At 40.2% G+C, this 27,530-nt stretch overlaps 1 protein-coding gene across 4 annotated transcripts in view; it reads left to right on the top strand.

Annotated features, from left to right (window-relative positions):
• Window positions 1-27,530, top strand: part of COL14A1 (collagen type XIV alpha 1 chain) — a 302,227-nt gene that overhangs the window by 14,881 nt on the left and 259,816 nt on the right. For 3 of the 4 annotated variants that reach the window (XM_012466432.2, XM_064384550.1, XM_064384549.1), the window contains 2 exons: window positions 19,327-19,371; window positions 21,834-21,879. The gene's annotated coding sequence lies outside the window, so the exon portion shown is untranslated. The remainder of the gene's footprint in view (window positions 1-19,326; window positions 19,372-21,833; window positions 21,880-27,530) is intronic. The other variant, XM_064384551.1, reaches the window with a different exon arrangement.

The raw sequence follows: 27,530 nt of genomic DNA on the forward strand, positions 1-27,530 counted from the left end.
CCGTGTCTTCCTCCTGGCCCTCTGGCTCTGCCACCCACATTCAGGTTCTGCTTTGGGATGGCCCCATCCTATGATGCAGTGGGCACGTAGGACAGCTCCAGGGTCTCCACACTGCTGCCTTCCAGTCTCTCTTGGAGCCTCAGGATCTCATGGACCCTCTACAGAAAACTGTCTGGGGAAGCTCAGAGTCATTTACTTCCTCTGCTGACCACGAAGGACAGCCAGGTTTACTTTGACATGGCCATTGCCAAGTTGGGCAGCTAAGAAGTGGCCATCACTTCTAGAGTCCTGACTGGGAAGATGGGTAGAAATCTCTCTTCCCATGGGCTTTCTTCGGGCTTCAGGCTTTATTTCCAAGAGGAAAAGCCAAAACAAACACACGACCACTTCATCCTCCTTCTTTCTTTCTATATACCTTCTTCCCATAATCCCTTCAGTTAGAAGAGGCAAGGTTTTTCCCTACTCCCTGACATGGTAGCCACTTTTACGCATGGAGCAGAATCCTCAGGGCTTGACTGTCATGGGCAGAAGAGGAAGCTTCCCCACGTTATGAAAAACTGCAAATTTATCTCTCAGGCCTGACCTTGATTTAAAGACGGGCTCTACAAAGTGCTATCGGAAATCCTCATTCTCTCTCCTCAGAAAGCCTGACTTCGTTGTCTTTCTAAACAGGGTAAGTAGGTTAAGAGAATGCAATAAAACATGATTCAAGAGAGAAACGAAAATGTACAGTTTTAACATTTGCAAAACACATGTTTAAAACTGCTCCAACCTACCCATTCCCTTAAGGCCTCCTTGATGTTGAAGATTAGAGCATAATTACACTGAGAGCATAGGTCTGTTCTGGAAGTTGATTCATGCTTTACTCCAGTTGGACTATTCATCTATAGTGACAAGGTGTCAGTCACCTGTGCCCCAATCAGTGTCCACAGAAAATGGAAACCTTATCTGTGGGTCTTTTGGAGAGAAGTCAGTCATTTTCAGCATGTAGCAGGGATCTTTAATCCAGGAACACTGTATGAGACAACACAGAAAGATACTCAATTAGGCCAGGCACGGTGGCTCACGCTTGTAATTCTAGCAGCTTGGAAGGGGGAGGCAGGTGGATCATCTGAGGTCAGGAGTTTGAGGTCAGCCTGGCCAACATGGTGAAACTTTATATCTACTAAAAATATATAAATTAGCCAGACATGGTGGTGTGTGCCTGTAAACCCAGCTAGTCGGGAGGCCGAGGCTGGATAATTACTTGAATCCGTGAGGCGAAAGTTGCAGAGAGGAGAGATCGCACCACTGCGCTCTAGCCTTGGGGACAGAGTGAGACCCTGTCTCAAACAAAAGAAAAAGACAAATACTCAATTGACAGTGGGAAACATTAGCGATGGTCCTTGTTTTGCCACTCTTGATCTCTGTGACTTAAGGTTACATAGGGTGACTCACTTTGATATAACATCTTTATTTGTATATATCGTTACCCCAAAAAGCTGACTCAGCATTCTTTATTTGTAATGTTATGAAATGCTGCCCCCTTGTGTTTTTGCAGGGTTCGTTTAGTTTCTGTTTTGATTTTAAAACAAATTCATTTAAAACATATTGACCTGTTAAAACTTTTTGTTTGTTTGTTTCGATCATTTCTTTTTTTGGCTCACTCGTCTTCCTAATTGCTAAAATCAAACAAGTAGCTACTACTACACCTCGTTAAGTTAAAAACTCTCTTACAATATCCTTGGAGAAGTGTAAATTTCATTTGAACGATAAAGAAAGGCAATTCTTGCTGTTTCTCTTTCCTAAGAGAGTCATTCCTGGACCTGGAACGTGGACTTGCTGGCCCCACTCAGCTCCTATTGGACTAAACATTCCTGACTTTTCCTTTGAAGAAGAGCAAAGTCTTCTAAATGGCAACCTCATTCCCTTAAAGTGGTCATGCTGTCATCTGGAATGCTGCGGCCAGATGAACTACCCTGTAATAGCCCACATGTCACTTGGGGATAGCTTGTCCCTTGGAGAATTGTGGAAAACATGGCCCAGGCACAAATTTTAGTGCCTAGGATCTGAAAGACTTTAAAATGATTTCTATTGCTTGGTTTCCTGAGCCACATTAAGTGTGATGCTCCATCCCTTCTTCTTAAAAAAAAAAAATGACCAAAATATTTTTTAAATACCACCCCCCTCTTTTTTGAGTCAGGGTCTCGCTCTCTCACCCAGGCTGGAGTGCAGGTGGCATGATCTCAGCTCACTCACTGCAGCATCTGCCTCCCGGGTTCAAGCAATTCTCCTGCCTCAGCCTCCCAAGTAACTGGGATTACAGGAGTGCACCACAACACCTGGCTACTTTGTGTATTTTTAGTAGAGATGGCATTTCACCATGTTGGCTGGGCTGGTCTCAAACTCCTGACCTCAAGTGATCCGCCAGCATGATCAAAATGTATTTTAACAGAAGTATAATATAAACATAGAAAAATGTACAAAGCATAAGTATACAGCTCAGTTAATTATCAAAAAATGAACTCAATCCTATAACCAATACCGGGATCAGGAAAAACAACATTACCAGGGCCCTGTAAGTCCCCTTCCTAATCAAAACTCCATTGTTTTCTCCCAAAGTTAATCATGACATTGACTTTTAACACCATAGACTTGTGACACAAGAGTGAGGGAGGTGGTGCTTATCTTGATCTGGGTTGGATGTGTAAGTTTAAGGCCACATGGGTATATTACATAAAAATATTTTGATGCAAAACATTTTAATGTAAAATTTGTACATTTTGCTGCATGCAAATTATACCTCGATCATTTATTCCAGCTTTTTAATTTATTTATTCTCAATGGCAGGGTTGGCCCCAAATAACCTTCCTCTTAGGCTAATACCTTATATAACCATAATACAATTACCAAAACCAGGAAACTAAAATTGGCATTATACTAACTAAATGCAGATTCTATTTCAATTTCATTAGTTTTTCAACTATCACCTTTTTTAGTTCTGGGATCCTATCCGGAATTCCATATGACATTTAGCTGTCCTTTTTCGTTAGTCTCCTTCAGTCTAACAGTTTCACCTGGGAGCAGAGCTTCCCACTGCTTCTGCTTTAGACACACAACTTCAATCACGCCTGGAATTTCATGATGTTTAGCAGCTTCTCGGGAGATTAACCCTAGATTTCATTCTCTCTCTAGGTTTTCTCTTCACGCTCCACTTTGTCCCCACATAATAATCCACTGTCACCATGGAAATGTGACCCCATCTCCAGGTTTCATTGCTTCTCTCAGGGAGTAGCTGTGCCAGGTCAGGCTGATGTCACTGTTGGGGCTCAGAAAATGACACCCCAAAATATAATGCTTTGGCTTACTGAATACTTAGAACTAAAGGAGATTGGAAGACCTCAGAAGCAAAGTCTTTCTCTCCAACATTCTCCTGCCCTGAGGTCTCCTCTCCTTTCTCCTCAATGGCAAGATACAGAAATTAGAATTCTAGGCCGGGTACTGTGGCTCACACCTGTAATCCCAGCACTTTGGGAGGCTGAGGCAGGAGGATCATCTGAGGTCAGGAGTTCAAGACCAGCCTGGCCAACATGGTGAAACCCTGTTTTTACTAAAACTACAAAAATTAGTCGGGTGTAGTGGTGCACACCTGTAATCCCAGCTACTTGGGAGGCTGAGGCAGGAGAATTGCTTGAACCCAGGAGGCAGAGGTTGCAGTGAGCTGAGATCGTGCCACTGCACTCCAGCCTGGGCGACAAGAGCAAGACTCTGTCTCAAAAAAGACACAACAACAACAAAAAGAAATTAGAATTCTTCTTCCCCAGGCAGGTCATAGAAACCAGCAATATTACTCTAACCTTCCCCTGCCTTCTGTGTAGGAGCTGGCAGTAAAGAACTTCTGTGACTTACCTTGTCTGATAGTAGGTCATAAGAGCCTCCTTCTGGGGGTGCTCTGTTTCTGTCCTATGCCCAGGAGGAAGAAGTGCTGCACAGAGAGGCCAAGAAGAATCTGAACAGACAGGCCTTTCTGGGTTAACTCTCCCCAAGTCTGTTACCATTAGATCATACTGGTTTCTTCCAATCACATTTCCACATGGCTGTCTACTCTTTACTAAGTCTAAGCATAAAAATGAACCATTTTCTCTGGATCTTTGGGTCTTTATTCCTGAAGGCTCCTGTGTCATGGAAAACTTTGATTAAATAAATTTGTTATGCTTTTATCTTGTTAGCCTGTCTTTTGCTATGGTGTTTCAGCTTTGATCCTTATGATGGGTGTGGAAAGGTATCACATCTTTCTTGCTTCCTGGAATATTAGTCAGTTACATTTTCTCCATCTCATAAGCTTAGAAATTCCAGAGACATCTTTACTGTCTCTTCAGGGCTGGCTAAATGGTGGCCCTGTTGCACTGCCAGCTGCACCTCCGCTTACCTTGGTCAATTCCTTTGACATATGATAGGATGTGGTGAATTTGGAATGGTTTAAGCATTATTATTATAGCCAGAAACTGTCCAGTTGTTTATGGCCAGGTTAAATAAGATAACGGGAAGGATATACAGAGGGGTGTGTGTGTGTGTGTGTGTGTGTGTGTGTGTATGTGTGTGTGTGTGTGACAGAGAAATAAAGGGAGAAAGAGAGAATGCTAAGTATGATGCAGAGAGGAGGGTAAGACAGGAAAGGCAGAAACTTGGACGTAAAAGGAGTCCATGCAGAACATCTACTATGTGTCAGGCACTTCAAGACACTCTCTCATTTAACCGTCATAGCAACTCCACTTTAGTTAGATTTTTTTTTTTTTTTTTTTTTTTTTGAGAAGGAATCTCTCTTTGTAGCCCAAGCCGGAGTGCAGTGGTGTGGTCTTGGCTCGCTGCAACCTCCACCTCCCGGGCTTAAGAGATTTTCATGCATCAGCTTCCTGAGTAGCTGGGACTACAGGAGCACACCACCACACCCAGCTAATTTTTCGTATTTTAGTGGAGACCAGGTTTCACCATGTTGCCTAGCGTGGTCTCAAATGTCTAAGCTGAGGTGATCTGCCTGTCTCAGCCTCCCAAAGTGCTGGGATTACAGACGTGAGCCACTGTGCCCAGCCTCCACTTTAGTATTTTATTATCCATTTTGGAAATGAGTAATCTGAGAGACACTAGATAGCTTAGGGTCAGACAGCTCATGAGCGTCAGAATTTGAGATTGAAGACGTGTGTGCAGACTCTCCGTTATGCGTGTGCTCTTGCACCTCTGCATTTCCATGAGTGTAATGAGAATAACAATGTAAGATAAGAGGAGGTAGCTGATCTTTCTACGAACACTTACTATGTGTCACCCAATCTACAAACATTCTCTTAACTAGTCTTCATAACAACCCTATAAATTAAGGACTACCATTATGGCCCTTTAAGAGACCCTGAAACTAGAGCTCAAAGGCTGGTGTACTTTTCCCAAGCTTACACAGTTATTAACTGGTAGAGCAGAAATTCAAATTAGGTTATGTGATAGCCAACACTACGTGCTTTATTCTCACTCTTTAGGGTAGTGCCCCGTCCTGGAGAGGCCACAGTGCTGGTGTCAGGAGGGTGGCACTAGAAGGGCTGTGGGCTGGGTGCAGTGGCTCACACCTGTAATCCCAGCACTTTGGGAGGCCGAGGTGGGTGGATCATGAGGTCAGGAGATCGAGACCATCCTGCCAACATGGTGAAACCCCATCTCTACTAAAAAACACAAAAAATTGCTGTGTGCTGTGGCTCACGCCTGTAATCCCAGCACTTTGAGAGGCTGAGGTGGGCAGATCACCTGAGGTTGGGAGTTTGAGACCAGCCTGACCAACATGGAGAAACCCCAACTCTACTAAAAATATAAAAAATTAGCCAAGCATGGTGGCGCATGCCTGTAATCCCAGCTACTTGGGAGGCTGAGGCAGGAGAATTGCTTGAACCTGGGAAGCGGAGATTGTGGTGAGCCGAGATCGTGCCATCGCACTCTAGCCTGGGCAACAAGAGTGAAACTCCATCTCAAAAAAAAAACAAAACAAGGCAGTGTCTGTGCATGGAACACATGGTCGCCGATGCCTGCACCACAGCTGGCAATGGAAACTCAGTTCCAACTCTTCCGTTAAAGCTCTCATCTAGTTACTCCTCTATCTCGAAGGATGGGCTAAACTATACTGCGGGAAAACAGTGCAACAGAAGTTTATTTCTTTTTAACACATATTCAAATCGACCAACAGCTGGGAAGCGCTGTTCTGGGTCGCCCCTTCTCAGGCTGATGGAGCCACCTCTAGAGGGAGCAACATGTGTCATAGCAACAAAAAGATACCCTAGAACTGGGGCTGTGCTTTACACAGCCTGCAGCCACATTCAGTTACTTAGATTAAATTCAAAAGTAATTAAAGAAAATGGAAATTTCAGCCTCTTCATCACACATGCTGCATTTCAAGTGCTTGATAGTTTTTTTCCACTTGTGGCCACCGGCTACTGTATTTTATAGTGTGGATTATGGAACGTTCCCATCATCACAGGCACTTTGTGGACTTGACCAATCTGGTCTCTCACTGAGAGCAGATTTTCTGTCCTGACAGATATTTCAGGACAGATATTTCTGTCCTGACTCAGAAATAACACATGTTTACTTCCACTCAGAATTTACTGGCCAAAATTGAAGGATTGAGTGGCTGAAATTTTCAAAAGACTGTCCTAAAATTGAAGATAACAGAAGTTAAATAAAATGTAAACATAAAAACATTTTTTTTAAAAATTATTTTTCTGACCTAGTGGTATAAGTTGTTCTTTTCCTCTACCCTAGCCTTCGAAAGTGAAATCCTATAGGGCCGGTGAAGATTTATTTATTTTATTTTTATATATATTTTATTGTACTTTAGGTTCTGGGGTACATGTGCAGAACATGCAGGACTGTTGCATAGGTACATACATGGCAATGTGGTTTGCTGCCTCCATCCCCACCGTCACCTATATCTGACATTTCTCCCCATGTTATCCCTCCCCAACCTCCCTATCCCCACTGTCTCTCCCCTAGTCGTCCCCAACAGACCTCAGTGTGCGATGCTCCCCTCCCTGTGTCCATGTGTTCTCACTGTTCAACACCCGTGAGTGAGAACATGTGGTGTTTGATTTTCTGTTCTTGTGTCAGTTTGCTGGGAATGATGATTTCCAGATTCATCCATGTCCCTACCAAGGACACGAACTCATCGTTTTTTCTGGCTGCATAGTATCCCCATGTGGCTGGTGGAGATTTCTAGATGCCTTGCTCAGATATCTAGCTTCCTGGCCCCTAAGAAACCTTTACATGATTCAAACTGTCTTACATGCTCTTGTCATTGTGCATGTAGAGCTAGGCTGACTTAGTTTTGAATCCTAATTCCTAACATGAAGTAGCTTTAAGGTCTTGCCCAAGCAGCTTAACCTTTCTGAACCCCAGGTTTTCTTTTGTAAAATGAGTTTAATAAAATTACTTCTCACATATTTACTTTAACCTTATATATAAAATTAGAATACCTGGCTGTATCAGGCAGCCAGTAACTGTCAGCTACTGTTGTTGCTGTTATCACAAAGAAATTTATTTCCTTGTCCATTCACTCCCAGTCCAAGAGTTCTATCTCTACTGCGCCACATAAGGCCATTTTACTATGTCTTAATGGTAGATCATTTTACACCTATTCATTAACTATATATGTGTCTATATATATTTGATTACATATATACTTGATTTTAATAATATGTAGCATTCCACTGTGAGCCCGAATACATTTATTTAATATCATTTAGTATTTCATTATAATTGGCAATTATTAAGAAGCCCAGTAAAGCCAAGCTTTAGAAAGATGTGATCACCAGAATCTCTTACATCTCTTATAAATTACTGGAGGAAGAGTAAATTGGCACAATCACATTGGAAAGGAGTTTGGCAGTATCTCATGAGGTTGAATATTCCTCACCCCTACGAGTCAGCATTCCCATTCCTGTACTGGCATTGCTATTCAAAAGAGAAAAAAGTGGACAACAGTCTGAAAACCCATTGCTTAGACAATGAGAACATAGATGCAATTCAGTCCTACAATGAATGCTATGTACCATTGAAAATCAATTATAACTACATGTATCAGTAGGAATAAATCCTTTAATATTGAATGAAAAAACAAGTTCAAAATAACTAAAACTAAATATATACAGCATGTATATGTATCTATGTATATGTGTATATATATTTATATATCTATATATCCATGTGTGTATAGATACATATTTGTAATTTATTATCATTCTAGTTCTCAGCTTGGTAATAGGTTCACAGTTATCATTTTAGAATATTACATCATAATAAGAAAAAATGAGGCCAGGCTCGTTGGCTCACACCTGTAATCCCAACACTTTGGGAGGCTGAGGCGGGTGGATCACTTAAGGTCAGGAGTTCAAGGCCAGCCTGGCCAACATGGTGTAACCCCATCTCTACTAAAACTACAAAATTAGCCAGATATTGTGGCACACACCTGTAATCCCAGCTACTCTGGAGGCTGAGGTGGGAGAATGCTTGAACCTGGGAGGAGGAGTTTGCAGTGAGCTGAGATCACACCACTGCACTTCAGCCTGAGTGACAGAGCGAGACTCCACCTCAGAAAAAAAAAAAAAAAAAGGAAAAATGAACATGTAGGAAAAAATGATAGTAGAACGTCATGAACTAAGGGTTGAGAGGAGTCCAGTGAGAGCCCTTGAGGTGCACTGAGCCCCAGACCTTTCACACTTCCTTAGATACTATCCTGATCACCTCTAATTTTCTCTCTCCTAGTGGTACCTCACGTCAGCCAGGTTGGTCTTCCATTTTAAGACTGGGATGAAACAGCACAAATCAGGGCGGGTGATATGGTTTAGATGTTTTGTCCCCTCCAAATCTCACTTTGAAATGTGATGTCCAGTGTTGGAGGGGAGCCTGGTGGGAGGTTTTGGGTCTTGGGGGCGGATTCCTTATGAATGTCTTGGTGCTGTCCCCGCAGTAACGAGGTGAGTTCTCACTCCAGGAGTTCATGTGAGATCTGATTATTTAAGAGAGCCTGGCAGCTCCTCCTTCTCTCGCTCTCTCTCTTGCCATGTGACACGCTGGCTCCCCTTTCACCTTCCACCATGATTGTTAGCTTCCCGAGACCCTCACCAGAAGCAGATGCTAGCACCATGCTTCCTGTACAGCCTGCAGAATCATAAGCCAAAATAAATCTTTTTTTCTTTATAAATTACCCAGTCTCAGATATTCCTTTATAATAATGCAAACAGACTAATCCAGCAGGGATCTGACTTTCTCAGCAGCTGCCAAGGGGTTAGACACGACAACACAGAAGTACAGAGGAGTCAGCTTCTTACAGAGCGAAACATAACCAGTGGGAAAAAAAGAGGGCGATAGAGTAGTAGAGTGAGTAAATTTCCCCACCATTCTCTCTTCCATAGACTGCTCAGAGATGCAGTTCCTCCTCGGAACCCTTCTAGAGAGGTTCTGTGTGCAAGGCAAACTTGCTTTGTCTCTTTGCAATGTGTTGTGAAATAAACAGCAGAGAGCACGGAACACATGCCCTTGTGTTGTTTTACGTCTTTCCTTGCCTTATCTCCTTTTCTTCCACTCTCGCTGCTCTAGGCTCTCACTTTCCCAAAACAGACTCTTAATTCTTGTTTCAGGCTTTGTTTTCTAGAGGACTTAGTCTAACACAAGGGATTCATTAATGGTGATAATAATAATACTTCATAAATGTTTCAAAATGAACTCATGTTGTGCCTGGTCCTGAGCCACACCCTTTCTTGGATTATTTCATATAAAGCTCCCAATAACCCTATGAGATTCTATTATCTTGCAGATGGGCAAACATTCACTTGGAGAAGTCGTCCTTAAGATCACACAATTGGGCCGGGTGTGGTGGTTCACACCTGTAATTCCAGCACCTGGGAGTCGAGGTGGGTGGATCATGAGGTCAGGAGATCAAGACTACCCTAGCTAACATGGTTAAACCCCGTCTCTACTAAAATACAAAAAATTAGCTGGGTGTGGTGACGTGCACCTGTAGTCCCAGCTACTCAGGAGGCTGAGGCAGGAGAATTGCTTGAACCTGGGAGCCGGAGGTTGCAGTGAGCCGAGATCGTGCCACTGCACTCTAGCCTGGGCAACAAGGCAACACTCCATCTAAAGTAAAATAAAATAAAAATAAAAATAATAAAAAGATCACACAGTCACTGAAATGCCTTATTTTTAGTAACATGTATATTATTCAACGGAGAATTGACAATTTCTGGATGCTTGAAAAAATAGGAACATGCTGTTTTTCAGACTCACTTTATGTAGCATTCTTTAGAGAACTTGCTTCTCCCCTGCTTCACAAATATTAATGACTCAGAAATGCAACGCCTGTAATAGCCACACAATAAGGATTCTATACAAGCAGTTAAAGACAGAATATTTGATGACAAAAGGTTAAGAATGTTTTGTCTGAGTAAGAAACTTACTAATGGCATGGTCAAACAAAGAACAACCTCTCTTGCCTATTTATATCAATAATAATAGTACTGGAGAGTATTGGCCAAAATATAATTTTATGTAAAATAATAAATCCTAAAATTTATTTAAAAACTAATAAATTTAAAGGCTAATTTCAGAAAAAAATTGCCTAAAGCAACTTATAGAAATAATGTAGGCAGGTTTGGATCTATTAATGGGTTGTGAAATATATTTCACAGGTTGAAACCAGCCTACTCTAAAACCAGAGTGGATTAAAACCATCATGATAAAAATTAGAAATAGGACAGAATAGTAATGATCTATCTGCATGTAGGAAAGGTATGTATTGTTTTGGGAAGATTTTCTTTGTAAATGTGTTTTAGAGTATATGTTAGTGTATGCTAGGTTATGATGTGAATCTATTTATTGTGGTAAAAAGAGTTTTAAAAACACTTATATAGTTGGTGGCAATATCACAAGTTTTTTTTTTTTTAAACAACAACAACATATTTCAGAGTCACAAGCATCTAGGTTGAAATACCTACCCAACTATAATGTTTTCTTTTTTCTTTCTTTTTTTTTTTTGAGACCGTGTTTCAGAGTTTCACACTGTCGCCCAGGCTGGAGTGCGGTGGCCTGATTTTGGCTCACTGCAACCTCCGCCTCCTGGTTTAAAGTGGTTCTCCCGCCTCTGCCTCCCAAGTACCTGGGACTATAGGAGCACCAAGCACGCCTGGCTAATTTTTTTGTATTCTTATTAGAGATGGATTTCACCATGTTGGCCAGGCTGATCTTGAACTCTTGGCCTCAAGTGATCCGCCTGCCTTGGCCTCCCAAAGTGCTGGGATTGCAGGCATGAGCTACCACACCTGGCCCCAACCATAATTTTCTTTTAATTTTAAGTCAAGTCATTGCTTATTGGCTACCCTCCAGCAGAGGGTCTTCTGGGAAAGAGGCTCTCCCATCTTTTTTTTTTTTTGAGACTGAGTCTCACTCTGTTGCCCAGGCTGGAGTGCCGTGATACAATCTCGGCTTAATGCAACTTCTGCCCCCCAGGTTCAAGCAATTCTCCTTCCTCAGCCTCCTGAGTATTTGGGATTACAGGGGCCCAAACCATGCCCAGCTAATTTTTAGTAGAGATGGGTTTCACCATGTTGGCCAGACTGGTCTCGAACTCCTGATCTCAAGTGATCCGTCCGCTTCAGCCTCCTAAAGTGCTGGGATTACAGGCATGAGCCACTGTGAGCCCGGTTCCATATTTTCTTTTCATAAGGAAGCCCATGTCTCTTAATGTTTGCAAAACATCATCGAAGTGCATCTCTTGGAGGCTGTGCTCCAAACATGCTTCTACCCATGAGAGACCCCATTGACCTTCCCACCTGGTTCTCAACATATCGTCCATTGTGGCGGCTTTCTTATTCTCTTGACATTCTGGGAAATCTTAAGGTTGTTGAAGACTCAGAGCTAACACTTGACTCAGAGTCTGACACATTTTTGGTACAGAAAATGTTTATTCTCAAAAGGATTTCTTTCCAGATGGTTCACACCTGAGACCTGACTAAGTACCCAAGCTTCAGGAAGATTCTTGGGAAGGAGAAGACAAGGAGGAAATCTAGGGATGGTGAAATGGAAAACAATTAAACTCAGAAGGAATTTGAATTCATTTTTGGCAAGGCCCCTCCACTTTTTCCTAGGCTTGCTGCCTAAACATCAATTCGATCCGCTTCTCGCAGGTGTCTGTGTGACTCAGAGGGAGTCATTTCATGGCAGGAAAAGTGTGGGCTGGAGAAGACCTGGCTAAATTTCAGAACAGATAGGCTCAGGATGGCCGGGGGCGGGGGGTTGGGGGTGGGGGGGAGTGGGGCTGGCGGGGGAACCTTACTTCTCCTCCGTGTTTCTTCATCTCTCTCCTTTGCAACTAGCTGCTTCCTCTCTGGAATTTTAGCTTCTATTCCTGGAACAGAGAACATTTTTAAATGCTTTCAAACTCAGAAAAGACCTCAATACAATTTTTTAAAAAATTAAAATTACCTTTAAAAATTATCAAAGCACGACACGATAATTGTAGAGAACATTAGCAATAAAGAGAAACAGAAAAGAATAAAGTTATTATCTATCACTTCGTCACCCAGAGGAAATTATGATTTACTCCTTGGTCTATATTCTTCCAGTAGGATTGGTACCAGCTCTTCTTTATATGTCTGGTAGAATTTGGCTGTGAATTCATCTGGACCAGGGCTTTTACTGGTTGATGGCTTTTTATTACTGAATCAATTTTGGATCTCATTATTGGTCTGTTCCGAGTTCAAATTTCTTCCTGGTTCAATTTTGGGAAGTCGTGTGTTTCCAGGAATTTATCCATTTCTTCCAGATTTTCTAGTCTATGTGCATAGAGGTGTTTGTAATCATCTTTGAGGGTTTTTGTATTTCTATTGGATCAGTGGTAATAACCCTTTATCGTTTATGATTCTGTTTGTTTGGATCTTCTCTCTTTTTTATGTATTACTCTCACTAGAAGTCTATCACTCTTATCTATTCTTTCAAAGCACCAATTTTTGGTTTCCTTTGTCTTTTGTATGTTTTCTTTGCATCTCAGTTTCATTCAGTGTAGCTCTGATTTTGGTCATTTCTTGTTTTCTGCTAGTTTGGGGGTTGGTTTGCTTGTTTCTCCAGCTCCTCTAGGTGTGATGTTAATTTGTTAATTAGAGATCTTTCCAACTTTTCAATGTGGGCATTTAGCACTATAAACTTTCCTCTAAACACTGTCTTCGCTGAGTTCCAGAGATTCCGGTATGTTGTATCTTTGTTTTCATTAGTTTGAAAATTTTGGAACTCATTATTGGTCTGTTCAAAGTTTCAATTTCTTCCTGGTTGAATCTCTGCAAGTTGTGTGTTTCTAGGAATTTACTTATTTCTTTTAGATTTCTTCTAGAGTGTGCATGGCAGCAGATGGTTTTGACTATCAAAGTATTTCTTGATTTCTGCTTTGATTTTATTGTTTACCCAGAAGTCATTCAGGAGCAGGTTAACTTACATGTAATTTTATGGCTTTGAGAAGTTTTCTTAGTATTGATTTTTATTTTCATTGTGCTGTAGTCTGAGAGTGGGGTTTGTATGATTTTAGTTTTTTGGAATTTGTTGAGAACTGTTTTGTGGAGAGCATGTGGTCAATTTTAGGGTATTTGCCATATAGGAATGAGAAGAATATATATTCTGTTGTTGGGTGGAGTGTTCTGTAGATGTTAAGTTTGGGTCTTCAATATCTTTTTGTTAGTTTTCTGCCTCAATGATTGGTCTAATACTGCCAGTGGGGTGTTGGAGTGGCCCACTCTTACTGTCATCTGTGAAGAGAGGTCTCTAAGTCCTTTTGTAGGACTCTAAGAATTTGCTTTATGAACTGGGAGCTCCAGTGTTGGGTACATATATATTTAGGGAAATTAAGTCTTCTTGTTGAATTGAATGCTTTATCATTATATAATGCCCTTCTTTGTCTTTTTTTATTATTCTTGGTTTGAAATCTGTTTTTTCTGAAATTAGAATAGTAACCCTGTTCTTTTTTGTGTTCCATTTACTTGGTAGATTTTTCTTCATCCCTTTGCTTTGAGCCTGTGGGTGTCATTGCATGTGAGATGAGTCTCTTGAAGACAGCATAGAGTTGAGTCTTTCTTCTTTATCCAACTTGCCACTCTGTGCCTTTAAGTGAGATGTTTAGCCTGTTTACATTCAAGGTGAGTATTGGTATGTGTGGATTTGAACCTGTCATCATGTTGTTAGCTGGTTGTTATGCAGACTTGATTGTGTAGCTGCTTTACAGTGTCTATGATCTATGTACTTAAGTGAGTTTTTGTGGTGACTGGAAATGGTTTTTTATTTCCATGTTTAGTACTTCCTTAAGGGTCTCTTGTAAGACAGGTCTGATGGTAACAATTTCCCTTAGCATTTACCTGTCTAAAACGGATTTTATTTCTCCTTTATTTATCAACTAGTTTGGCTGGATATTAAATTTTTGGTTGGGATTTATTTTCTTTAAGACTGCTGAATATAGGCCCCTAGTTTCTTCTGGCTTGTAGGGTTTCTGCTGAAAGGTCTGCTGTTAGCCTGATGGGTTTTCCCTTGTAGGTGACCTGCCCCTTCTCTTTGGCTGCCTTTAAGACTTTTTTTTCCTTTACATTGACTTTGGACAATCTGATGACTGTGCATCTTGGGAATGGGTGTCTTATATAGTATCTCACAGGGGCTCTCTGAATTTCCTAAATTTGAATGTCAACCTCTTTAGTGAAGTTGGGGACATTTTTGTGGACAATATCCTTAAGTATGTTTTCTAAGTTGCTTGCTCTTTCTCCCTGTTTCAGGGATGCCAATGAGTCACAGGTTTGGTCTCTTTACATAATCTCATATTTCTCAGAGGTTTTATTCATTCTTTTAATTTTTTTCTCTTTATTTTTGGCCTTCTAAATTGATTCAAAGAACTGGTCTTCTAGCTCTGAGATTCTTTCCTTAGCTTGATCCATTAAGTTGTTAATACTTCTGATTGTATTATGAAATTCTTGTAGTAAATTTTTCAGTTCTATCAGATCAGTTTGGATATTTCTTTTCCCCCTTTCTTTCTTTCTTTCTCTCTTCCCTTCTTCCCTCCCTCCCTCCCTCCCTTCCTTCCTTCCTTCTTTGATGAAGTCTCACTCTGCTGCCCAGACTGCAGTGCAATCGCGTGATCTTGGCTCACTGCAACCTCTACCTCCTGGTTCAAGTGATTCTCCTGCCTCAGTCTCCTGAGTACCTGAGATTATAGGTGTGTGCCACCACACCCCACTTTTTGTATTTTTAGTAGAGTCAAGTTTCACCATGTTGGCCAGGCTGGTCTCAAACTCCTGACCTCAAGTGATCAACCTGCCTTGGCCTCCCAACGTGCTGGGATTATAAGTGTGCACGAACATGCCCAGCCAGTTTGGTTATTTCTTAAAATGACTGTTTCATCTTTCAGCTCTTATATCATTTTATTGGATTCCTTAAATTCCTTGGATGGAGTTTTGATTTCTCTTGAATCTCGATGATCTTCACTGCTACCTAGTGTCTGAATTCTATGTCTGTCACTTTAGCCATTTCAGCCTGGTTAAGAACCTTTGCTGGGGGCCTATTATGGTCATTTGAAGGTAAGAAGATACTCTGGCTTTTTGAGTTGCCATAGTTCTTGTACTGGTTCTTTCTTATCTCTGTGAGCTGATGTTCCTTTAATCTTTGAAGTTACTTTCCTTTGGATTTTTAAAATAAATATATATATATATATGTGTGTATATATATATATATATATATATATATATATATATATATATTATTTGATGTCCTTGAGAGTTTGACTGATATAAGTTGGGTTTAGTTGACTGGCTCTGTTTCTGGATGATTTCAGGGGACCAAGACTCAGCTCAGCACTCCTGGACTGTGTACTCTAACTTTGAAGGGGCTAAGACCTGCCCCACAGGCTTCTCTTGCCCCTCGAGATTAAGTGCCTGCTGCATTGGAGGGGCTGAGGAGTGTTCCTTGTTTGCTGGCAACCACACTCCAATGGGGTGGGGAAGCATGCCAGCAAAAGTGCTTCGCTGGGGTGGTGACAGCGGGATCTGCAAGCATGTGTGTGCCAGCAGTGGCGGCGTGAGAAAGTCTGCATAGCAGCATACAGTTTTGACTATCATAAACTGCCTGGTGTTTGTATCATCAAAACAAAAAATTAAAGCAACATGGATGGGCATGGAACCTAAATTTTAATACAAACAGAAACAAACATTACCGTATTTCTATTGAATAATTTATCCATACCCTAAAGGAAAATGAGAATAATACAAATAACTTCTCTACCCCATCCTTTGGTTAAATATCATTAAAGAGAAAAGAACTACTAAGAAACCTTGAATTGCATTTAGTGAGTTCATTATTGATAATGGTATGAGTGTGGCAATTCTGAAACTATCTTGTGTGTGTTGTACGATTGAGCAAAGAGGAAATACATTGATGTTTTGGGGAGTTATATTTCTGACTGTGGAGAAAGGAGAGATAATTATGTTATAGAAGAAGCCCTGTAGTAGCGAACTGCCTGCTTCAAAAAGCCTAGAGGCAAAGCTGTCCCAACAGTGTTCAGAGCTTGGTTTCTAGATACCCTCCCCCAGTGATAGGAAGTACTTCGGAAAAATAACTGATTCCAGGACTGAGTAAAGGAAAATACAAGATAAGCCTGGGACATCTTGTTTCTGAAAGTAAAAGAACTGCTAAAAAATGGATGAGGTCATGTCAAAAAGGGCATAGAGCCAGTCTGAAGCGGTTCCACCAGCCAAATATGAAATAATTTGAGAATCAAAATAAATTGCGATAGTAATGTATTATAGTTCATTGAATAAAAATTAAAAATCCATGGATCTAGAGGAAGATAGATAGATAGATATTAATAGTGTAGCCTTCCTTACTGTAGAATGCCAAGCAATACATGTAGAAGGATTCCAAACATAGTAAAAATGGACTTAGGCAAGAATCATTACTGGATGCTAAAGTTATTAGGTGGTGGAACTTTATGGGAAACAAGATATTACATAGTAAAAATTGTGGTATTGGCACACTTGCAAGTGAGTGAGAAATAGGAAAACAATTGGCTGGAACAATTGGCTATTCTTTAGGGACCAAAAGGATGATTCCAGAGCCAAATTGTCTGGGATAAAATCCTTGGCTCTGCTGCTTACTTCCTTTGTGACCTTGGGTAAGTTACTTAACCTCTCAAAATTCTGTTCCCTCATCTGTAAAATAGGGATAAACATGTTATATATTTATGAAAATTAAATGTTACTATTTGTTTAATGCAGAAAGGTGCCCCCACACATAAAATACTGCATACATATTAAGTAAATAAATTTGGAGAAATAGTTATAAAATTGAATCACCACATCATACTAAAATAAGTTTCAGATTAGATTAAAGACAAACAAAAAATGATAATTTTGGAAGGCATTATGGGAAAGTATATTTTAATTCTTGTGCAAGATACGAATAATGTAAACCATAAAGTAAAATATCAATAAATTAAATCATATTAAAATTAAGAGTTCAAAAGGCATTTGAAGCTTAATTAGTTCAAAACAATTGTGTTTTATTTTGAGACAGAGTTTCACTCTTGTTGCCCAGGCTGGAATGCAATGGCATGATCTTGGCTCACTGCAACCTCCACCTCCCAAGTTCAAGCGATTCTCCTGCCTCAGCCTCCCAAGTAACTTAATTTACAGGCGTGTGCCACCAGGTCTGGCTAATTTTGTATTTTTAGTAGAGACGGTGTTTCACCATGTTGGCCAGGCTGGTCTTGAACTCCTAACCTTAGGTGATCCACCGGCCTTGGCCTCCCAAAGTGCTGGATTACAGGCGTGAGCCACCATGTCTGAACCAAAACAATGTTTTTAATTTCCCTCTTATTCTATACTCTTGGCATTTTCGATCTTGGAGAATGACACCTTTTCCCATTCAGGCTTTTGTGTCTTGCTTATTTTCTTTAAAAATAAATCGGGGCTGGGCACAAGTGGCTTACGCCTATAATCCCAGCACTTTGGGAGGCTGACGGGGGCAGATCACTTGAGGTCAGGAGATAGAGACCAGCCTGACTAACATGGTGAACCCGCATCTCTACTACAAATGCAAAAATTAGTTGAGCATGGTGGCGGGTGCCTGTAGTCCCAGCTGCTTGAGAGGCTGAGGCAAGAGAATTGCTTGAACCCGGGAGGAGGAGGTTGCAGTGAGCCGAGAGCACACCATTACACCTGAACAACAGAGCAAGACTCCATCTCAAAATAAATAAATAGGCCAAGAGGTGGCACGGTGGCTCATGCCTGTAATCCCCGCACTTTGGGAGACCAAGGCAGGTGGATCACAAGGTCAGGAGTTCGAGATCAGCCTGACCAACATAGTAAAAACCCAACTCTACTAAAAATACAAAAATTATCAGGCCGTGGTGGCACCTGCCTATAATCCCAGCTACTCAGGAGGCTGAGGCAGGAGAATCGCTTGAACCTGGGAGGCAGAGGTTGCAGTGAGCCGAGATTGTGCCACTGTACTCCAGCCTGGGCGGCAAAGCAAGACTCTGTCTTAAAATAAAATAAAATAAATCGTGGAAATCAATTTGTCAGTTCATATAGGTTTTCTTTATTTTTTTAAAAAAAGATGCACAGTATTCTATTGCAAGGATTTATCATAATTCATGCAATCAATTTTCTATATATGAATGTTTGAGTTGTTTCCAATATTTTGGTAATTACAAATAATGTCTTAATAAATAACATTGTATGTATTTATTTTTATATTGTTGAAAGTAAACTTCAGTGCAAATTCCTGGAAGTTGGGTTGCTGAGTCAAAGTGTAAAATGCATATCAAGTTTTGTTAGATATTGCCAAATTTTAATCCACAGAGATTGCATCATTTTGCACACCCATCAACAGAATATGAGTGCTTATTTCCCTACAGAGTATATAATCATACTTACGAATTTTGACCACTTTGATAGGTGTAAAATGTTTTTCTGTTTTTCATTTGGATTTAATTATGAATGAGATAGAAGACATTTTCATAAGTGTGAGGAACACTTTGTATCTTTTATCGTTTGCATCATGCATTTTTCCCATTTATCTGGAAGGTTTTGGTCCTTCTTTAATCTTGATGTTTAGAAGTTCTTTACATATTAGTGATATTAGTTCTTTATCTGCAATATGTGTTGAAAATATTTTCTCCCAGTTCATCATTTATCTTTGTTTTTGTTTACAGAGTTTTGTGTCATTCAAAATTCTTTAAAAATGTTTTAAAATTTTTATAGAGTTGAGTTAATGAATCTTTTCTTTTATTGTATCTAGATTTTTAGACATAGTTTGAAAGTCTTTCATTACCAGATTTCAAAGGTATTTATCTATATTTTCTTCTAATACTTGCATGGCTTCAGTTTTATAATTAGTTTTCTTATCCACTAGGGTTTTCTTACTTGTGTGGACCGTGAGGATACAATATTATCATCTATATGGCTTTTCAATTGTCCTAACCTAATTTACTAAAAAGTCTATCTTGGTCCCAATAATTAGAGATGCCAACTTTATCATGCATTGTATTGCCATGTATACTTGTGCTTTCTAGGATATTCCACTAAGTAATCTATCTATTCACGAACTAGTACAATCATCTTGTAATTATAATGGCTTTCTGGTATACTTGAGTATGACAGAGATTTCTGCCTCCACCTATCCTTCAATGGCGCTTTTTTTCAGTGTTTTCCTGACCATTCATACATGTTGATTTTTTTCATATAAATTTTGATATTAAATTCTCTCATTTTAAGATAATCAAAGCTTTTTTTTTTTTTTCCTGAGATGGAATCTTGCTCTGTCACCCGTGCTGGAAGTGCAGTGGCGCAATCTTGGCTCACTGCAACCTCTGCCTCCTGGGTTCAAGCAATTCTCCTGCCTCAGCTTCCTGAGTAGCTGGGACTACAGGCACGTGCCACCACGCCCAGCTAATTTTTTGTATTTTTAATAGAAATGGATTTCACTGTGTTAGCCAGGATGGTCTTGGTCTCCTGACCTTGTGATCTGCCCGCCTCAGCCTCCTAAAGTACTGGGATCACAGATATGAGCCACTACACCTGGCCTGCTTTTTGGCATTTTTTTTTTTTTTTTTTTTTTTTTTTTTTTTTTTTGAGACGGAGTTTCGCTCTTGTTACCCAGGCTGGAGTGCAATGGCGTGATCTCAGCTCACCGCAACCTCCACCTCCTGGGTTCAGGCAATTCTCCTGCCTCAGCCTCCTGAGTAGCTGGGATTACAGGCACACGCCACCATGCCCAGCTAATTTTTTGTATTTTTAGTAGAGACGGGGTTTCACCATGTTGACCAGGATGGTCTCGATCTCTTGACCTCGTGATCCACCCGCCTCTGCCTCCCAAAGTGCTGGGATTACAGGCGTGAGCCACTGCGCCCAGCCGCTTTTTGGCATTTTTACGGGGGCTTTATAAATCCTGAAAATTAACTTACGGAGAACTGACATTTTGATAACGTTAAATCATTCTCTGCCTATTTGTTTAAGTTCACAAGTTAAGTTTTTGGAACTGTTTTAACATTCCCGTCATGTAGATTTTAAAAACTTCTTAAGGTTATTTCTATTGTAATTGCTATTGTAAATGGGATTCACTCTTCCATTATTTGTGTGTATATGATGGATACTCTATTGATTGTTGTATATTCATTTTATATCTTGCTTTCTTTATGATTTATAAAATCATATGTTTTATTATCGATTCTCTAGATCCATTGAATTTTTAATTTTTTTAAGTACTAGGTTTTTCTTTTCTAGAAACTCCTTTTTTCTTCCAAATACACTGTTATTTTTATAATCTTTGATTCTTACTCATATTTTAATTCTCCTTTTAAAATATTTTAAACATAACTTATTACATGCTTATTAATATCCTTATTTAAAGTCTTTGTAGATATGAGTCTATTGTCCACTTGTTTTATTTCTGCTGGCTATTGCTTATAGTGTCTTATTTCCTTATGTGGTTTTGTGATTTCTAAAAAATCATGTATTCGTGTACTTTGGAACACTATCTGTGGAACCGTTCAAGGCCTGTGTTTAAAGCGATCTTCTCTAGAAAGGACTGAATTTGTTTTTGCTGGGTGTTTAGGAGCAATATCAACCTGGGACCAATTTAAAATAATATTTAGACATAAACTATTGAAATTCACACAGATCATATGAATTCAGGCTACAAACCTGGAGGAAGGTTGTTTTAGGGCTGTATATCTCAGAGGGAAATCTCTCCTCACTTATTTATCTAGGTCCAAGATTAAAAACAAATAAATACATTATTTACTGTTCGCTCTGAGAGCAGGTTTATTTCCAGATCTCACTTTCATGGAAGATACAGCCATTTAGGTTGCCAGCTTTCTGTGGGGATCTCCTGGAAAAATTCTCTTTTGGGGGCCCTAGCCTTGAGCTTGAGAGGCTGTTGCAGCAAAGCTCAGTCTCCAGGGTTTGGCAGATGCCCCAGGACAAAAGCATGCCTGAGTATCTGTACACCTCTCTGGATTTCCGGGAGCCTTTTATTAATTTTTGACCTTTATGGATTTTACAAAATGTTTTCACTAGGTTAACAATGCATTTAGAAAGTGCCTGTTTAAATACGTCATATAGCTTTTTGGTTGTTTCAGTGGAGAAGTTGTTACGAGCACGCAGGCTATCCTACTTTCACCAGACTTGGAAGTCTAAAGTGATCTCTGAAACATCAGATGCATTTAATTTGAAATTAATTAAAATTATCATATAGATATCTATTTTTAGTTATTATTTTAAAATTTTCTTCCCTTCTTTTCACAGGTGTTGGTAGATTTTTAAATATGGAAAGATGGTGGTGCAACGACCAGTGAGTATAAAAACAGTTACAAAATTGTAAAAAGTATGAGCCCATCATTAGAAAACGCTCATAGAGATTCTCATATAGAAATTGTTTTATACAAAAGTGATTTTTAACAGTGGTTGCTTGGGAGGTTGAATTATGAATGACTTTTTTCCTTTTGTTTTCCCTTTTATAATTTTCCATAAAAACATGGATTGACTGAAAATATAAAAACCTATTTTAAAAAATCATATAAATCTGAATGAAACATTTCAATACTGAGCAGGAATAGTGTTAGTCTTTCTCAGTACTATTTCGGTATCTTTTTAAAGTCATCAGCTTTGACTTAAAGTCTTATTTTATATATATAAAAGGTTTTTTTTTTTTTTTTTCCAACTTCTGGGCAAAATAAATCAGGTTTAGGCATCTGTCTTCTGTAGAGCCATCTGATTTCCAGAAATGAAAGGCTCCTCCCAAGGCCAGGAGCGGTGGCTCACACTTGTAATCCAAGCACTTTGGAGGACAAGGCGGGTGGATCACCCGAGGTCAGGAGTTCAAGACCAGCCTGACCAACATGGTGAGACCCCGTCTTAAAAAAAAAAAAAAAAAAAAAAGGCTCTTCCCAATAATAAGGCTGTCAAAGGAAAGTGGGCAGAGGATGTGGTTCTCTTTCACTGGAGACTTCCAAAAGTTTGCAAGTAGTTTGAAGAGTTGCAATGGCTTAGATGATGTCTTGACTAGAAATAGAAAATAGAGATGATCTCCCAAATGCTTTCCAGAGGATGATTCTATTATTTTGCATGAGTATCCCCTGGCTGGAATTAGCTCTTATTTTTTCCACTACCTCATTATAGAAAACTTAACTAACTCCAGATGAAGACTCTTACAGCTTAAACTCTTTCAGAGTTGATCTTGTTAATGGGTCTTTCTAGAATTGATCAGGTAAAAATATATACAAAATTTCATGTGACTGCCAAGAAATTATGAACTCTGAAGACATCACAACAGCCCCTTTTCTGGGCAAGTTTGCAAGAAAATGCCACATCAAGAAGATCAACTGTGTGTAGAAGCGGTTGCTGTTGTACAATAAAGAAGTTTGGAAAAACAAAAAGAATACTCTTGAGACTCCAGGAAAATTCCACTTGCATACATCATAGAATTATTAAAACAGGAAAGACTGTGTATCGTCCAAATCAATTTCTTTTATTCAGCTAGTCCCCCAGACTTGGTGATGACCAACAGTCATTTTCATTGTGAAGTTCAAGTGTACCAATATATACACTATACTTACTATTTTTAAAGATAACTTTTTTTCTGAACATGATTCAGTTTTAGTAGAATCCCACACCCTCATCAATGGAATTATTTTCTTCTCCAACATGTAGCTGTGTTTACGTGTTCAATAAAATAACGGAAAGTCCTTGCAGTGTTACAAATGGATACTAATTGGTCCCCAGTAGTTAGTTAACTATGCTACATGTACTCATTCCAAAGATCAGTCAGATAGAATTATTTTGATCATTGATTTGAAATCTCTCAGTTAAAAGTGCATTTTTGTTCTGTGTAGTAAGGAAAGATTTTAAAATCTTGTTCAATTCTATCATCACAGACCCTCATAAATTATTTCATTACCACAAGTGCTGACAGATCAAACTTGGCAGGTTCACTTCACAGAAGGTTTGGAATGAGCTGAGGGTTCATTATCATCTCTCCTCTAATTTAAGGCTGAGTCCCAGTGCAGAACACCTCTAAGCAAAGGATATATCTAAACCTTTATGGTCCTAGATCCTCCTCTGGGTTTCTGAATGGAAATGTTTTGTGTTGTTTGAGATATCAAGCCAATTAATTATGCTGCAAGTTGGCCCCCATACTGGTGAGGTAGTGCCTCCTAGGAACTGGCTACATCATCACAAATCTCCTTTTTCTTATTTAATTTCTTTATGCCTCCATTTCTTTTTCTAAATGGATGATACTACATGCTCTTCCTATACCTACAGCTTTGTGATAAAAATCATGCATGATAGTTTATTTCAGGAAGCTTTGAAAGTGAAACGGTTGTCTCATAAAATTATTCTTAGTATCACTTTTAGAAGCAAGATTTTCATAAGAGAAGCTCATGAGAAAGTCAGATGTGGATGCTTGAGTGAGCATCTTTATTTTGATTTTTGAGACCTAGTCTTGCTCTATTGCCCAGGCTGGAGTGCAGTGGCATGATCTCGGCTCACTGCAACCTCTACCTCCTGGGTTCAAGCAATTCTCCTACCTCAGGGTACTGAGTAGCTGTGATTACAGGTACCCGCCACCATGCCTGGCTAATTTTTTTGTATTTTTAGCACAGACAGCACAATGTTGATCAGACTGGTCTCAAACTCTTGACCTCGTGATCCACCCACCTCGGCCTCCCAAAGTGCTGGGATTACAGGTGTGAGCCACCATGCCTGGGCCCAGCTAATTTTTCATATATGTGTGTATATATATATATATGTAGAGACAGGGTTTCACCATGTTGACCAGGCTGGTCTCGAACTCTTGACCTCAAATGATCCACCTGCCTTGGCCTCCCAAAGTGCTGGGATTACAGGCATGAGCCACCCCACACCGGCCTTGAATGAGCACCTTGATAGTTAAATCTGACCATAGCATTGTCCTGTTCAAACTCCCTTACTCACACAGAACAAAATCCAAAGCCTGTCTATGCTATCTGGACCCAGCTACAACACTTACGGCATCTGGACCCTCTTCCCACCCTGATCTCACTCTTACTCTTTCCTCTTATGCCCACAGGCCTCTTTGCTTTTCTGACATCCTCAGAGACTGCTTTTGGGGCTCCCTCCAGTTAATTCCATGGCTGCTTGCCTGTTCAAATGCCCTCCTCAGTCACCCCTACCCACCCATCTAAAAGGGCAGCTTGTGTCCATTTTCACCTCCTGGTCTTATCCTTCTTTCCAGCACTAACCAGTGACATTTCCAGATGGCAGGAACTTTTCTGCTATGTGTCCCTGATACCTAGAATTTCACCTGACAGGTCAAAAGAGATGGATGAACATGAAAGTGAGCGAATGGCACCTGAGTCTTCTGCCACCTGCTCTCTTGGCTAGACAGCATGTGCTGTACATGCGGATATAGGTAGATGCCTTAAAACTGATGACGGCCACATGGGAAGGATTAAAGAGGCGTAACTGATTAATTTTGTTCAATTCAATGTAGCAAACATTTACCAAGTCCCTATTATGAATAAGATCCTATGTTGGAGTTGATGTTCACACATCTGTGTCTCTAAAAAAGGCTTGATAGAGACACACAAAAGGTTTGATAGAGACACGTCTATATGATAGGCAGTTTCCATACAGACAAAATCAAAGCAGAAAGACTTCCTCAGCCAGCTAAGACCATTTCTTCTGATTTCTGCTGAAATAAAAGCTGGCAACCTTTTTAAAACCCCTACTACTAGCAAGGCACTGTGCTGCTTGTTATCTCCACCAAAACATTTTGCAAGGACGTCACTCTTTCAGCTTTAAATAATGGCAATCTAATACTCAGGGAAAAGAATTCGTATAGTAATACAGCATAAGAATATAGGCTTTTGCAGAGCTACGGTAACCTGAGTGCTTCTAAAGTACAAATGTCAAAGCTAGAATCCTGTTAATTCTGATAATACATCCACACCATTCATTGATGTGAACTTTTGATGGAGATGAGACTAAAAGTGCCATTACAAATTAGTCAGAAAACGATATCTTCTCCTTCTCCTTCTTCTTCTTCAACAGAGTCTCACTCTGTTGCCCAATCTGGAGTGCAGTGGCATGATCTTGGCTCACTGCAACCTCTGCCTCCCTGTTTTAAGCGATTTTCCCACCTCAGCCTCCTGAGTGTCTAGGATTACAGGTGTGTGCCACCACACCTGGCTAATATTGTATATTTAGTAGAGAGAGGGTTTCGCTATATTGGCCAGGCTGGTCTGACACTCCTGACCTCAGGTGATCAGCCCTCCTCAACCTCCCAAAGTGTTGTGATTACAGGAATGAGCCGCCACACCCGGCCTTTTTCTCATTATTAGCTGAACACTTAGGACTCATTTTTGTGCAAATATTAATATAGTTTATTTCTGATATGTTTACCTGTACAATTTCACAAGACCAAATTTTAAATGCACACATATATTAGTGTAATATTGGGGTTCAGGGGTTCAGGGTACCCTCAGCTCCCCTGAGAGGACATATCTCCAGATTCTTGGTCTCGTGCCCTCTCAAGAATGAGAGAGGGGACCACGACACAGTGCGCAGTAAATGCCGGACTCAAAAGTGTTTGTAGAAAGTGATTTATTTAAAGAGAGAGAAACAGGAGAAGGAGAGAGAAAGAAACAGCTAACTCACACTGAGTGAGAGAATCCAGAAATATGGAATCCAGGAGAGGAAACCAGCTTTCACACTGAGTGGAAGGGAATAGAGAGAGAGAGAGATGGAGTTTAGGAGGGGAAGACAGGCTTCCGTGAGAGAGTGTGGAAGGGTACTCCAGAGGGAAAATCCAGGATAGAGAAAAACAGCTTCCACGAAGGGAGTGATCGTGGAAGGGGATCCAAACATGGAGTCCGAAGGGGTGTGGAAGAAGGCGACTTTCAACTTGGGAGGAACCCCCACCTTCTCTAAGACCCCAGGCCAATGAAAGGAGTTCCTTAGAACTTCCGCTAGAGTGATTGACTCTTAGTTCTTCCCGTGACCGTGAAATTTAAACATAAACCCTTAAATCTCCCGGATGGAGAGAGATGAGAGTGGGGCATGGCACTAGGAAGTTCTTGCCCTTAAAACTGTGCCCCCTTGTGGACCCGGAAAGAGAACACCTTCCCTCATTAGGACCTCATTACCCAAAAAGCCTGTAATAAAAATAGTGGAAGATAGAGAGCAGTATCTGGCACAGTTCATATTAGTTAACAGTGAGGACTTACTGTGTGCCTGACACTCTTCTGAAGGCTTGAAGGGATTAATTAAATTGGATGGATTAATTCATTTGATAGTTACCACATGCCCACGAGTACCATGATGGTACTCTTACTGTTCCCATTTAACATATTAAGAAACAGGCAGAAAGAGGTTAAGCGGCTTGTCCAAGGTTAGCAGTGGTGGCAGGATTCTGCACAGGAATCCATGCTTTTAATCACTGCATTATGAATAAACATGCTTCAAGGCAGCATGCATTCCACTTGGGCAGATAGGAAAGAAACACACTAAATATCAGAGTTGAAAGCACAGCTCTCTCAAATTAATATATCTATATTTTCCAAAATCGACAATAATGACCCTAAGAGCTCAAAGGAGACAAAGCTAAGTTCTACCTGGGGTAGTATTGAGCAGGAACTTGAAGGAGGGGCAGGTTCTGTTTAGTTGGATGGGAATAGAAAAGTGTTCATATGGTTTAACATCAGACAAAGGGCAGAATTAGGAAAATGCTATTTGGGGGTCAGGGAATAATACTAAGAGCAAACTTTTTGGAAGTGCTTACTAAGTAATAGGCGAAGGGCTTTCCAGATACTATAAAATTAAATATCCTAAACATGATAAGAGGTAAGTATAACTACCATGGTACAATGTGGATAAAGTAATATGTCTGGCTCCATCTGACTTCAGAACTCACACCCTTAATCTACATTATAAAGTTTGTCTAGGAAGTTAAGTGGGCATAAG

This window comes from Aotus nancymaae, unplaced genomic scaffold (genome assembly GCF_030222135.1).
Source record: "Aotus nancymaae isolate 86718 unplaced genomic scaffold, 86718_ANA_hifiasm-v0.15.2.pri h1tg000036l, whole genome shotgun sequence".
In the NCBI taxonomy this organism is placed as follows: domain Eukaryota; kingdom Metazoa; phylum Chordata; class Mammalia; order Primates; family Aotidae; genus Aotus; species Aotus nancymaae.